General features: G+C 37.2%; 1 long non-coding RNA gene across 1 annotated transcript; it reads left to right on the forward strand.

Annotated features, from left to right (window-relative positions):
• Positions 1-2659: 2659 nt before the first annotated feature.
• On the forward strand, positions 2660-9709 carry LOC122164101. Its single transcript, XR_006170127.1, has 3 exons — positions 2660-2688; positions 6383-6705; positions 8034-9709. It is a non-coding gene; the product is annotated as an uncharacterized LOC122164101 (long non-coding RNA).
• The last annotated feature ends 2165 nt before the right edge of the window (positions 9710-11874 follow it).

Below are 11874 nucleotides of genomic sequence, written 5' to 3' on the forward strand. Positions count from 1 at the left end.
TTCTAGTTATCATCTGTTTGTTCCATGTAAATGTGATTTAAAATTTTGCTTTATAATAAAGTCTAACAACTTCCACCAATAAAAGTAAGGGCTGAGTTCTTCACATAAAAAAAAAAAAAAAAAAAAAAAAAAAAAGCATGATTATGTAAGTAGCTGGAACACTAAGAAAATTAATGTTTAACAGGGAATGATGAGTATGAGACACACTAAGTTGACTCCTAAAAGAGTATTTTGTGATTACTTCTTCTGACATTGTCCTAGCAAAGTGCAGTTCACCCTCTGCCTCAGTTTCTCAGCATGCCGTATGAAAAGAGGAATCCAGGACTAAGGAGAACTAACATAAAGAAAGCAAAATGCTAGCAGTTCATTTGGCACAATCTGGAGAAATCAGAGAATATGAAATTTCCTGCAAAGTGTTTGCAGCTTAACCAAGACGCAAGTTAAAACAGTCCATTAACATACAGAAAATACAGTAAATCAGACTAAACCAGATACACTGCAGGAACCATAGAGTGACATGTGTTGTCTTCTAATGATCCATGAAAAAATTAGCTAAGGAAGCTGCATGGTACATGAGCCAAGATTATTAAAAAATAATTTAAAATATAGAAAAATATTTCCTCGTGTTCCAGGCCACACTGAGTGCCTAACTCTCCAACTTCAGCCACGAAGCTATGTAGTAGGTTGGAGCATCTGCAACCAGCCTCATAGATACCATGACTGCTGTGAGGTGAAATGGGGATACAATGCAGTTTTCCCTTTCTATAGAGTTTTTACTAAATTTAAAAGGTGTAATATTCTGTTCATACAGACAAACTAGAATAACTCTGAGATCACTTCATTCCCCATAGCGTCATAGGAAAAAAAAAAAGAAAAAAGTCCTTTTGCATGCACTCATAAGAAGACTTTGACCTTACTACAACGTGTTTCCAGTTGTTATCTGGGTAAACTTTCCTGTGACAGATATATATGTGGTTAATGAGATTTTAAAACACGTTTCAGAGTAGTTCATTTAATTACATTACACGGACTTTGAATGTGACCTTTAAAGTCCACTCCCTTCTGCTGCCTTCTATAATCACTTGAGAGCTACCTAACATTTAAGAAAAAGAGAGAACCATATGTTAGTGCTGAGGAATCAATGGCCGTTGTTGCTTTGTCTAATTGACCTCGCTATGGGATTTAAGACTGTAGCAACCTTTACTGAAGGAACAAAACCTAGGGATAAAGATGAGAATTTTTCCACAGGTCCGTGTCAAAGAAGTATAGGAAGTTTTGTATCATAGATGTGTGCAAACAGCCTCAGGGGTCTTTTTTTCTTGTTAACACTTTACTCTCTGATAACATTTTCAGAATCAGGAGGTTCAACTGCTTGCTTACTTAACTTTATTTATTTTTGCTACATAATCTCTGTTCCAGAGCAAGAGAAAGTTTAAAGGCTCTCTTTTACCGGAGCATCTGAAAACTCCTAGACTTGAAGGGAGACAATTTTGCTATTTCATTCTTCATAAGAACACTGACATCCAAACTTCGAGATTGCAGTGGGTCTCTGTCACCTTGAGATATCGCAGAGCAAAGTAGAAAACAGATGAGAAAAGATGACAGTGGCATTCTTATTTCTCTGGTCTTTTGTTTTTTTGTGGTAAGGAGGGCTTACAGCAGGTTGCCCCAAATAGCAAGCTACATGTATATTACTAAACAAGAGAGGATCAGGGAATAAGAGGTGATAATTCATGATGATTCATCCTGCAGGTTGCGATAGCTGCTGGTAGAATTTTGGCCCATGCTAAATAGCATTCACCAGTAAATCCCACAGAGGATTATTTGCAGTAGATGGTACAGACAAGACTGAAACATTTTTTTCTTCCTTTAAAACGACTCCCCAGTAGGATTTAAGTCCCAGGGAGTGATGCAGTGAATCCAAGAACGGCAAGTTTTCTTGTTCTGCCTCGCCCTGGAATGCAATAAAGATGCATAGCAACCCAGTTTTTACCTTAGGATACCTTCAACTCTGAAGTAAATGGTTAATTGAATGGTACGTAACCTTTAAAACAATTTACTACAAGTGATGAGGTCATTCGTGATTAGTTTTTTTTCTTTCTGGAGCATCTGCTATCCTAAAAACAACTAGTGGCAATGTTTCATTATGACCTTCCTACTACTTTCTGCTATATCTTTAATCACCTGAGCTTGTAACTCATAGAATAGCAGACTGTATACATATGGGAGGACAGCAAATCTATCTGAAAAACTGAGATACTGATTGGTTACATTTTTTTGAAAAACTGATAGGCAGATCCTACATCTTTATTAGTGCATCTCCAATCAGAGTAAGTAATACCTGAATCCATTTACATCAGAACATAGTTTAATATGCAAATATATGACAGCTGCTCTGGAAGTAATGCTTTCCATTTGTTTTTATGTTGGCCCATGACGTCAGAGGCTGATGTTGGTGGTACAGCAGTAGATGTTGAATCTTCCCACCAGTACCCCACCACATGCTGCTGTGTGACAGATGGCAGCAAAGGTGCAGTCTGACAAAATGGCATCTGGCATGGAAGTGTGTAAGAAGAATTGGTGTGTCACTGAATTCCTCCACATGGAAAAAATGGTACCCACTGACATTTGCTGACACTTTCTGAACATTTATGGATACCAAAGAGTGGATGTGAGAACAGTGAGGTGGTGAGTGGTGCATTTCAGCAGTTCATACAATAGCAGTGGGTCACTTCTGCAGGTGCAGATATTTATGAGTGTGGCACGCAGGCTCTTGTTCATTGCTGACAAAAATGCATAGCTAATGGTAACTGTCTTGACAAATAGTGTTTTGTAGCTGAGAATTTTCTGTATTGAATAGTATTATTTATTCTTTGTATCTGTCAGAGTTTCCATGAAAATAAATAGCATTACTTTTGGAGCAAGTGACATACATCATCTGTGCTTCATTATCTGTTGATGATCTGTTGACTTCCTCTGAATACCCCTGCTGGGTTTATGCCTTCCATGTGTGTTTTCTGGATTTCCTGCCCTAAGCAATTGCATAAACATTCTTTTTGAGCAATTTGTATAGATAATCATTACTAAAATTTACAGCAAGTGGGATATTTTAAGAGACTAAGAATCAAGCCTTTCATAGATTTCATTCAGTCTCATAGAACTCACTTCATTAAAAATAGTAGAATGAGCAAACAAAGAAGTTTAAGTCCTCTCAAAAGTATGATAGGAGAGTATCACACTGAGCAAAGTCATCAGGACAGAATTGTTTTCCAAAATTGTACCAATACCCAAATGTGACAGTAATTTTCTTGGCAGAGAAAAGCTATTGTCTTTCAGCCAAGCCAATTAAATATATTCTGTGATTACTTACCTGCCACTAGGAAAAGTAGTGCTCAAGTATTTACTCTAGACGTCTTTTTTTCTGGCCTTATTTATGTTTTGTCCCAAAGGTCTTGAAATGTTCAACACCAGGTGCTCCAATTCTTTTGGTTTGTAATCCATACCTATTCTTTTATGTTCCCAATGGAATCTGCACATAGTTATTGTTGATCCCCTACCTTTGGTAAATGGGAACTTCTTTGGGGAACAAGGTAGAAGGCATCTTTTAAATATCAAACCTTGGTAGGAATTGATATCTACACTGCCTTTTTTACTATTGCCTCTTTTCTCAATTTTTATTTATTTCTATTTATTTTATTCCTTTTCTCAACTCTCATAAAATTGACAGAACTCACCATGTGTAAAGGACATTTATCCACAATATATTTTGCAGTTTTCTTATATCAGTATAAAATTACTTCTACTTTCTAGAAAGTTAAAAAGATAAATTTCAACTTCACCACTTGCTAGAGCCACCAATGGAACAAATTATTTGCTATTTAGTCTCATGATTACACCTGTAGTTTCTTCAGTCTGAATGCTATTTTTAGTGTTTGCAGTGATTAAAACTACTACATCGATTGCAGAAAGTTGTCATACTGTAACTTTTAAATATACTTATTTGATTCAGCTATATTTGATGTGTATTTTTTGGGTCAAATTAAGAGTATACTTAAGCACCAGATCTATATTCTAGTCTTACCTCTATATAACAATTTCTTTCTTATGGAGCTATCATGCAACAGATTGACTATATTATATCTAACGCGTCTCCACAACAGAAGATGCAATTTGACTTGCTTATATTTAATTAAGTACTGCATGTGAAGTGTGTTAGGTTTAGGACACTATTCCTATTCCTATTAAGCTCATAATGATCTTTGTGACAGAAAACTTTTCTGATAGATTAGACAACCTTGTGCAGATGTTCAAGCTAGATTTTACTTATTTTTGTACCAGTTTCCTTTCATCAGAAAATACGTTAAATGTTTTTGAGCTTTTTTATTTATTTGTTTTAGTTCTCCATTTTGTGAACTATATTCTTAATTCAATTTATCAATGCAGCTATTCCCTGACATAGTACTAATTATCTTACTATTGTTGGGACAGTTGCATATTGGTGTCAAGAGAACAGTTTCAATACTTCTTCAATCTACAACAAAAAGAAATCAGATAATATATCAAAAGCATATTTATCTATACATAATCCTTGCAAATAGTTGTGCTCCTAAAGGCATCAAACATCCTAATTCCATGTACCCCAACTCAGTATGACAGAAGTCTCACCAAACTTGAATCTTCATCATTGTTCAGCCACAAATAAAATGGAAACTATGCCTTTTACTATGAGTTAGACTATGCCAGAGTCTAATCTCTGTCTGAATAAGAATGTAGTGCTGGGAATTTCCAAATGCATCACATTTATTTGTAAACATGGAAATTCGGGCCTTGCTGACTTGGAATACCATGAGAACTCAGCTGGACAGCTAAACTTCAGCTCTCCCAGTCCTCAGTCACTCAGACACCAAGAGCTGCTCAGTCCCTGAGCACCAGAATTCTGCAGTATCCCTTTCCCAAAGAAACAAACTGAAATTAAGTTCACATCTATAGGATTAACTGAATTTTGCTTTCTTTTCAGGAACTGTATTCAAGACATTTCTCGCTGTGGGAATGAAGGTTTTTTCTTAAACTAGATTGCTGTGATGTCATGGGATTGGCAACTAAGTAGTTTTTTTTCAATTTAGGACTGATAAAATGGGAATGTCTGGCAAAGCCAGACTGCTCAACAAAGCTAGGAATAGATTCAAAATAAGATCTGATAAATGTAATGAAGTAGATGCAGACAATCTCTGTCCCCTTTCCTTTCTGACATCCATGTGCATGCTAACTGCTTTTATGTTTTTGAAGGAGCTGATCTACAGAACGAACAGGACTTGGATGGGTTCTCAACATAAGTTCTCAAAAAGGGAACTGTACATCCACCAAAGTACCTCTTTGTACCATATTTAGTAATTATGCATGTCAACTTTGAATAAAAATTCCTATACCATTGCCCATTTTTTTTACTTAAAAAAAAAAAAAAAAAGTACCAGCAGCAAAACAGAATCATAGAATCCTTCAAGTTAGAAGGCATCTTCAAAGGCATCCAGTCCAGCTCCCCTGCAAAGAACAGGGACATCCACAGCTGGATCAGATTGCCTAGGTTCTGATCCACCTGGTCTTGAAAGTCTCCAGGGACAGGACAGCGACCATATCTCTGGCAACCTGTTCCAGTGCCTCACCATTCTCACTATAAAAGACTTTTTCCTTATATCCAACCTAAATTTACCCTCTTTGAGCTTGAAACCATTTCCCCTCATTCTATCTCCACAGCCTTGCTATGGAGTCTGAACCCTTCTTTCCTGTAGCTCCTATCAGGTTTCCTCGAATAATTCCCTTCTCTAGCATAAAAAGCCCCAGCTCTTTCAGTTTGTCCTCATAGTAGAGATGTTCCTTTTTTCCAGTCACCAGGGACTTCACCTGATTGCCATGACTCTTCAAATACTGTTGATAGTGGCTTGGCAACTACATCATCTAATTCCATCAGGACTCTGGAATATATTTCACTGGGACCCACAGACTTGTGGACGTTCAGGTTCCTCAAATGGTCACAAACCTAATCTATGCTTACATCTGAGCTCCTGCCAAAAATCATTTACAAGGCAATCAGGCAGCTCCCAGCATTTCCAGCATATCTCTCCATAACAAGATTTTATGGCAGAACATGTGGCCAAGGCCAGTCTTACTGATGTACGTGTTGAATTTCTTACCTGGGCAGATCATAACATGCAATTAGATCGTAAAAGACATTCCCAGAGGAAAAAAAGCCTTGAAAGCTCTGTTATGACATTGTGCAAAGAAATATGGCTCCCACGCTTCTCATGAATCTTTAACCTTTCTTCACATTACAAGGTAAATTAGTATAAATGCTGATGTGGTATATCTTTTCTGTTTTTACTTTTAGAGCCAATAAGGACTGTGGAAGATTCAAAAAAATCTTGCTCCAAAAAAAGCATCATCATGATTAAAATATCCAGCAAGAACTGTGGTTAGTGTGAGATGTAGTCATATATTGCCTGCTGTACTTCTTCTAAGATTTGGTACAATTTGATTCTACTGAGTGCTTCAGATGGAAATCACATGACCCCTTACCAAAAAATCAAAGTCTGATTATTCACTTTGTACAAAGTTACTGAGAAAGTGGTCAAGAAGTGAATAGAATACAGAAAAAGTACAGACTTGCAAATTGCGGAGATTGAAGAGTGCTTTGAAACACTCCATGGAAAGGTAAGGAGAAATGGAGTTTCTCTTTCCTGACTGTCTCTAATGGGACTTTTTCTTCTGGAAAGGTGCAATCTGGCATCTCAAGGAATACGAGTCTGCTTTTAATATGCAAATTTATACTCCTATTTACAGAATCATAAGGATGGAGACTATGATAGTAAAAACTATAGATGGTTCCAGGCAGGTTAGGTCAGAATGTTGGCACGCAGTGATGCTGTGAGCAAGCTCTGAAGCTGTGACTGCCTGAGCTGGTGCAGACTATCACCCAAAGATAAGGCAAAAAAATGGTAGCCCAGGAGCAATACAAAATCCATATCAAAATGTCCTTGAATCTGAACAACTCATCTCTATCAGCTGAGCAGTTCAGCATAGCAGTGGCACCATATCATTTCATCTAACCATTTCCTAGTCCTCAGTTTGGGCTTCGTCTGCTATCACATCTTCTCCATCATTAAAAAACAAATTTTTTTAAAAAAAAACATACACACAAAAAAAAACCACAGCAAATTTCCTCTCTGTATAAAGTGTTGCATATGTTTTGAACAATTGAGAGACATTATTTTCTACATCTTTTTTTAGTTGTATCAGGCTTATTAGCATAAGGCTAATCAAATGAAAGAAAAGTAGTTAGCAATACTTTGAAAAATGTACAGTGTGCCAGTGGGATAGGTATCTTCTTTTTTTATGCATAGGATTGGCAAAGCACAGGCTACAGGTTCCAGAGAAGACAAAACAAACTCTAACCAGAATAGCATGTCTAGTTCATAAAATAAATTATTAATAGCGACAGCACTGGAAGAACAGATAAAACTCCATGAAAAATGGAATCTACTGCTTGGAAGACACAGCAATGCCTACCACACTGCTCTTCTGTTTTTAAGGTGTTATTCCAGAACAACGCTCAAAAGCAATTATGTAAAATCGGAATTTTAGTTGTTTGCAGAAGAGGATATGCATAACCAGACAAATGTAGGTGGATGCAAGTTTATTTTCCTGTGCTCCAAATGAGATAGCTGTGGTTCAGTTTTCATTTGCCCTTTTATCTCCTTGCAGTGCTAAATATATTAGTTCTTACTGGATATTCACAATATTCTATTCTGAATTTGTATGCAGATTTGTTTCTGCAGCATTTTCCACAACATGTGATAATAACACTTCTCTCTCCTGACTGCGCATTCTGCTGTCCTTCAATATTCCTTTGCTTCATGCCAAATTCTCCTCCACTCTGTCTTCCTCGCCTTATATTTAATATCCACAGTGAACACTGTAGGAAGCAATTTACATTCTTCTACAGCTTCTTTCAGAAAGAACTATCCTTTTCTGTGTTTCAGAACCAGTCCAGGAATTCAGACGGGATTCTGAACAGTGTTCTTTGCTGATTATTTTCTACCATGTGCCAGGAGATCTGCCTGACAGAAGGAATTCCTTGAGGAACTGGTTAATACAACTGTGGAGATACAAAACTGATTGTTAAGCTACTTCACATGAAGGAAAAAAAATTACACTGTGGAATATCCCAGTATGGCTCTTGAAACAGTTTTTTCTTTACAAGTACATGTGGAGTTTGGGTCATTCCTATGTATCTTTTCTATGTGTAAGACTACAGAAAGATCCCTGATTTGTATTTCAGAAATATAAGATAGAATATCTTACCAAGACAGGACAAGGTGAGAAATATGTTTGTGGACAATCTAAATTCTTCCAAGACAATACCACGGCAGTGGACAAAAGAGCTCTATATAACCATTCTTCTCCATCTTTCTTCAGAAGTATGATAATGAGTTTTCAGCCACAATCAGATTTTAACAACAGTATCACTGCATTAATGTAATGGAAAGAATTTACTTTTTTTGTCCTGTTATCTTTGACTGCAGAGCTGAGCATTTCTCATCTTTTCTCCTTATGCTCTGAACACCTTTATTATATACATGAATTATTATTTCCCAGACATTCCACATTCCTAATGAAATCCTCTGAATAACGGATGTCACAGACCCTCTCTGCGGACCAACTAAATCATTCGCTGTACAAATGTGATTCACTTTCTCTTCTGTTTCCTCATTGCATAAATATTCTGATCCCCATACTGAGAACACGTATCGGCAGTGCTCAGTCAGGCTCTTGCGTAAAAGGAACTGCCTGAGAGTGGACAACTGATGCGTGCATATGGAGGGGAATCACAGCTGCATGTACAGGGCTGTGGAGAAGGGGACTCACCACGGCGTGGCCAGTGGAATGACAAACGTCCACCAAGATGGTTATTCCTGACTACCACAACAAATATTCACGGCTTTGTCACTGAAGAGAAGGTTGAGTAATATTTGAGCATATCTATTTAGAACTGAAAACTGGACTTGTTCCCAGCCCTTCTTTGTAACCCAGAGCTTACAGAGATATGCCAAAAGTACACTTACCCACCCGAGGTGTGCCAGATACAAAGTGGGTAGAGCACAGAATGTTTTAACCTTGCAGCTACACAGACAGCTTTCAACTGCATCTCTGTTTAAACATTCATCATTACAGTACAACCTAATTTTCATACTCACAGACAATGAATATGCAGTCTAGATCATCCCCAGCAAAATACAGTTTGTAGCTGTAAGGCAATTACATATGCCAGGACCATACCACCCTGTATTTTTGCCAAAATAAACACATCACAGTGGAGAAATCCATATGTTGTTTATACTTTACAGAACACACCTCTTTGGCTGACCAGGACCATGGGGAAGATTTGAATGTCACAATAGTCTTACTGAAAATGAACAGAGATTTTTTTTGTTTCTCACTGGTACAGCATTTGTGAAATATTGAGCAAGATAATCTGATACGTTTAAAAAAATAGAAATTTTCAATTTTATATCTGTGATTTTTTATCCAAAGAGAAATTCAAATAAAACTTCCATTGGAAAATTTATCCTCTCTGTAAATATACTCTGTTTAACTAAATTCACTGATGTCAAGTAAGTCCTCTTTCTTAGAGGAATGGTATTGATACAGGCATAATATCTTTACCATGATAATAAGTAAATGTAGTCACAAATCTGTGGTGTTGTTTCTTTATTTTTCAGTTGATGTCGCACCTGATCGAGGTGACAATATATTTAAGGATATTAACTTTTCCCATGTAGTCATTTGACTTAATACAGCATAGCATCAGTGCAGAGACATCAACAGGAGGTTTTAGATAGGAAAAAAATACTCAAAAAGTTAGGAGAGGTTTGCCCCTGGGGAAGGCTTTTGTTCACCTATGCAGGCTGGGAAGTGGCCAACTGTGCAGCAGCACCACTCACAATGATCTGGTGACTGGACAAAGCTCTAAGCAAACTCTGACTTTTCCATGGCAAAGGAAATAAAATATTTACTGTCTATGTCACCTCTGTGAGGTCCACAGAGTTTTGTGCAGATGCCAAAAATTACAGTGTTTACACAGAAGTTCTTCTATGGTTGCACTTCTAACAGTGTTTACCCAAAGTTGCTGTATTTTTAGATTCAGATTTTTTAATATCAAAACCAATGAAGCAGTAATTTTTGAATAATTTTTTCTTTCATTTATTGTCAGAAATGGATGTTACTCTGGCTGAATATATCATGTTTGCCAAGGCTGCCAAGACTTCTTCAGTAAAATGAATCAGGGATTCTACATATTTCTCTGATTCATCCTCATCTTTGATACTCACTTCACTGTTCCAACCTTATATCATTAAAAGATGACACATCTTAGCACATTTCACTTTAGATAAGCACTTCTGACTCAATGAAAAATCTTTCTCCTATCCAAATTTCAAGAAATGACAACATATCCATACCTGACACTTGTTTGTTTTTACTTTTCTTAATTGTCTCTCAATCAGTGCGAGTGAGTGCTGATGAAAAACCTTGGGAAACTAAGTTATTATCTAAGTTGTTAGTGGTCTGCACTGCATATTATTTCAGCATGTATTCTGTTTGTGCATGACATGCATGGAACAGTGTGGCAATGGGGAAAAAGCTCACATTCTTGTAAATATGCTTATTATTTACTTATTTACTACTTATGACTGTTTCTGTTTAATAATAAGGTGAAAAGAACCCACATTTTACTGCTTTGCAAATATGGAAATAACACAAAATTTTAAAAATGAAATGTAATTTAGTTCTTATTGCTTCTATTTTGTGGTATAAATATGTTTTTGTTTTTTTTTTTAATTGTACACACAAAATTGCTACAAAAATAATGTCTTTCATTTATTTCCGTGGAAACTACAGCACATACAAATACCACAGTAACACTATTTTTTAGAGCGAATTCTCAGTTATAAAACACTATTTCTCAATACAGTCATCACCATTTGCAGATTCACACAGATGAGCTGATTGAGACATTCTTCATTTCATGGTACGACAGCTGTGCATGGCCATCTGGAATGTGGCTTGTCTTTTGTGTCACTGTCACCACTGCTGAAACACACCATCCACCTCCTCACTGTGTTCACATCCACTGTTTGTTCTCCTTGAACGTTCAGCAAGCATAGACAAATGTCATCGGGTGTCATCTGAAATAGAAGCTGCTCTGTAACATGGTCATTGGCTTGCAAAAGATTTGTTCTGTGTTGGCACATTTGACATGCCAATACAAACTGCAGCATTTACCCAGTTTCCAGCATCACAGCACAAAATATTGTATCATATTCAGTAGTCTGACAGTGGACCTAAAGGAAGTTATTCATGGGATGAGAGAAAGAAGGAATTCAATAGTTTGTATGGTTGGTTACCAAGCTGCAGACCAGGCCAGCAGCCGGTTTGTTTCAACTTTGTGTTCCTTCTCACACTGCAGCAACAATTCCACAGTACACAGGGCTCCAGAGGAGCAGAAGGAAGCTCATCCCCGAAGCTGAAGAAATAGCTGTGGTAGGAATGCATCAGCTGGAGATGGAGCTGTTTGGACATGCTGCTTCTTTGCAGTTACCATAGAGTGCTTGTGTTCAAGATCCTCACTACGATGTATTGAGTATGTATGCAACCTCAAAAGAGAAAGCAGACAAAAATGACATGGTATCCAGGCTAAGCTGGATATGGCAGCCTATGGGTGTGTTCTGCTCTATGCTAACATAGTGAAGTGAAATTTTCTTCTCCTCTGCAAACAGCATGCTTCGCTGAGCTAGTTTGGGTTTTATAACTGCTATGCAAGCA

The sequence above is a fragment of the Centrocercus urophasianus genome, unplaced genomic scaffold (assembly GCF_019232065.1).
Source record: "Centrocercus urophasianus isolate 14NV4802_14NV808 unplaced genomic scaffold, USGS_Curo_1.0 seq_25, whole genome shotgun sequence".
Classification (NCBI taxonomy): Eukaryota; Metazoa; Chordata; class Aves; order Galliformes; family Phasianidae; genus Centrocercus; species Centrocercus urophasianus.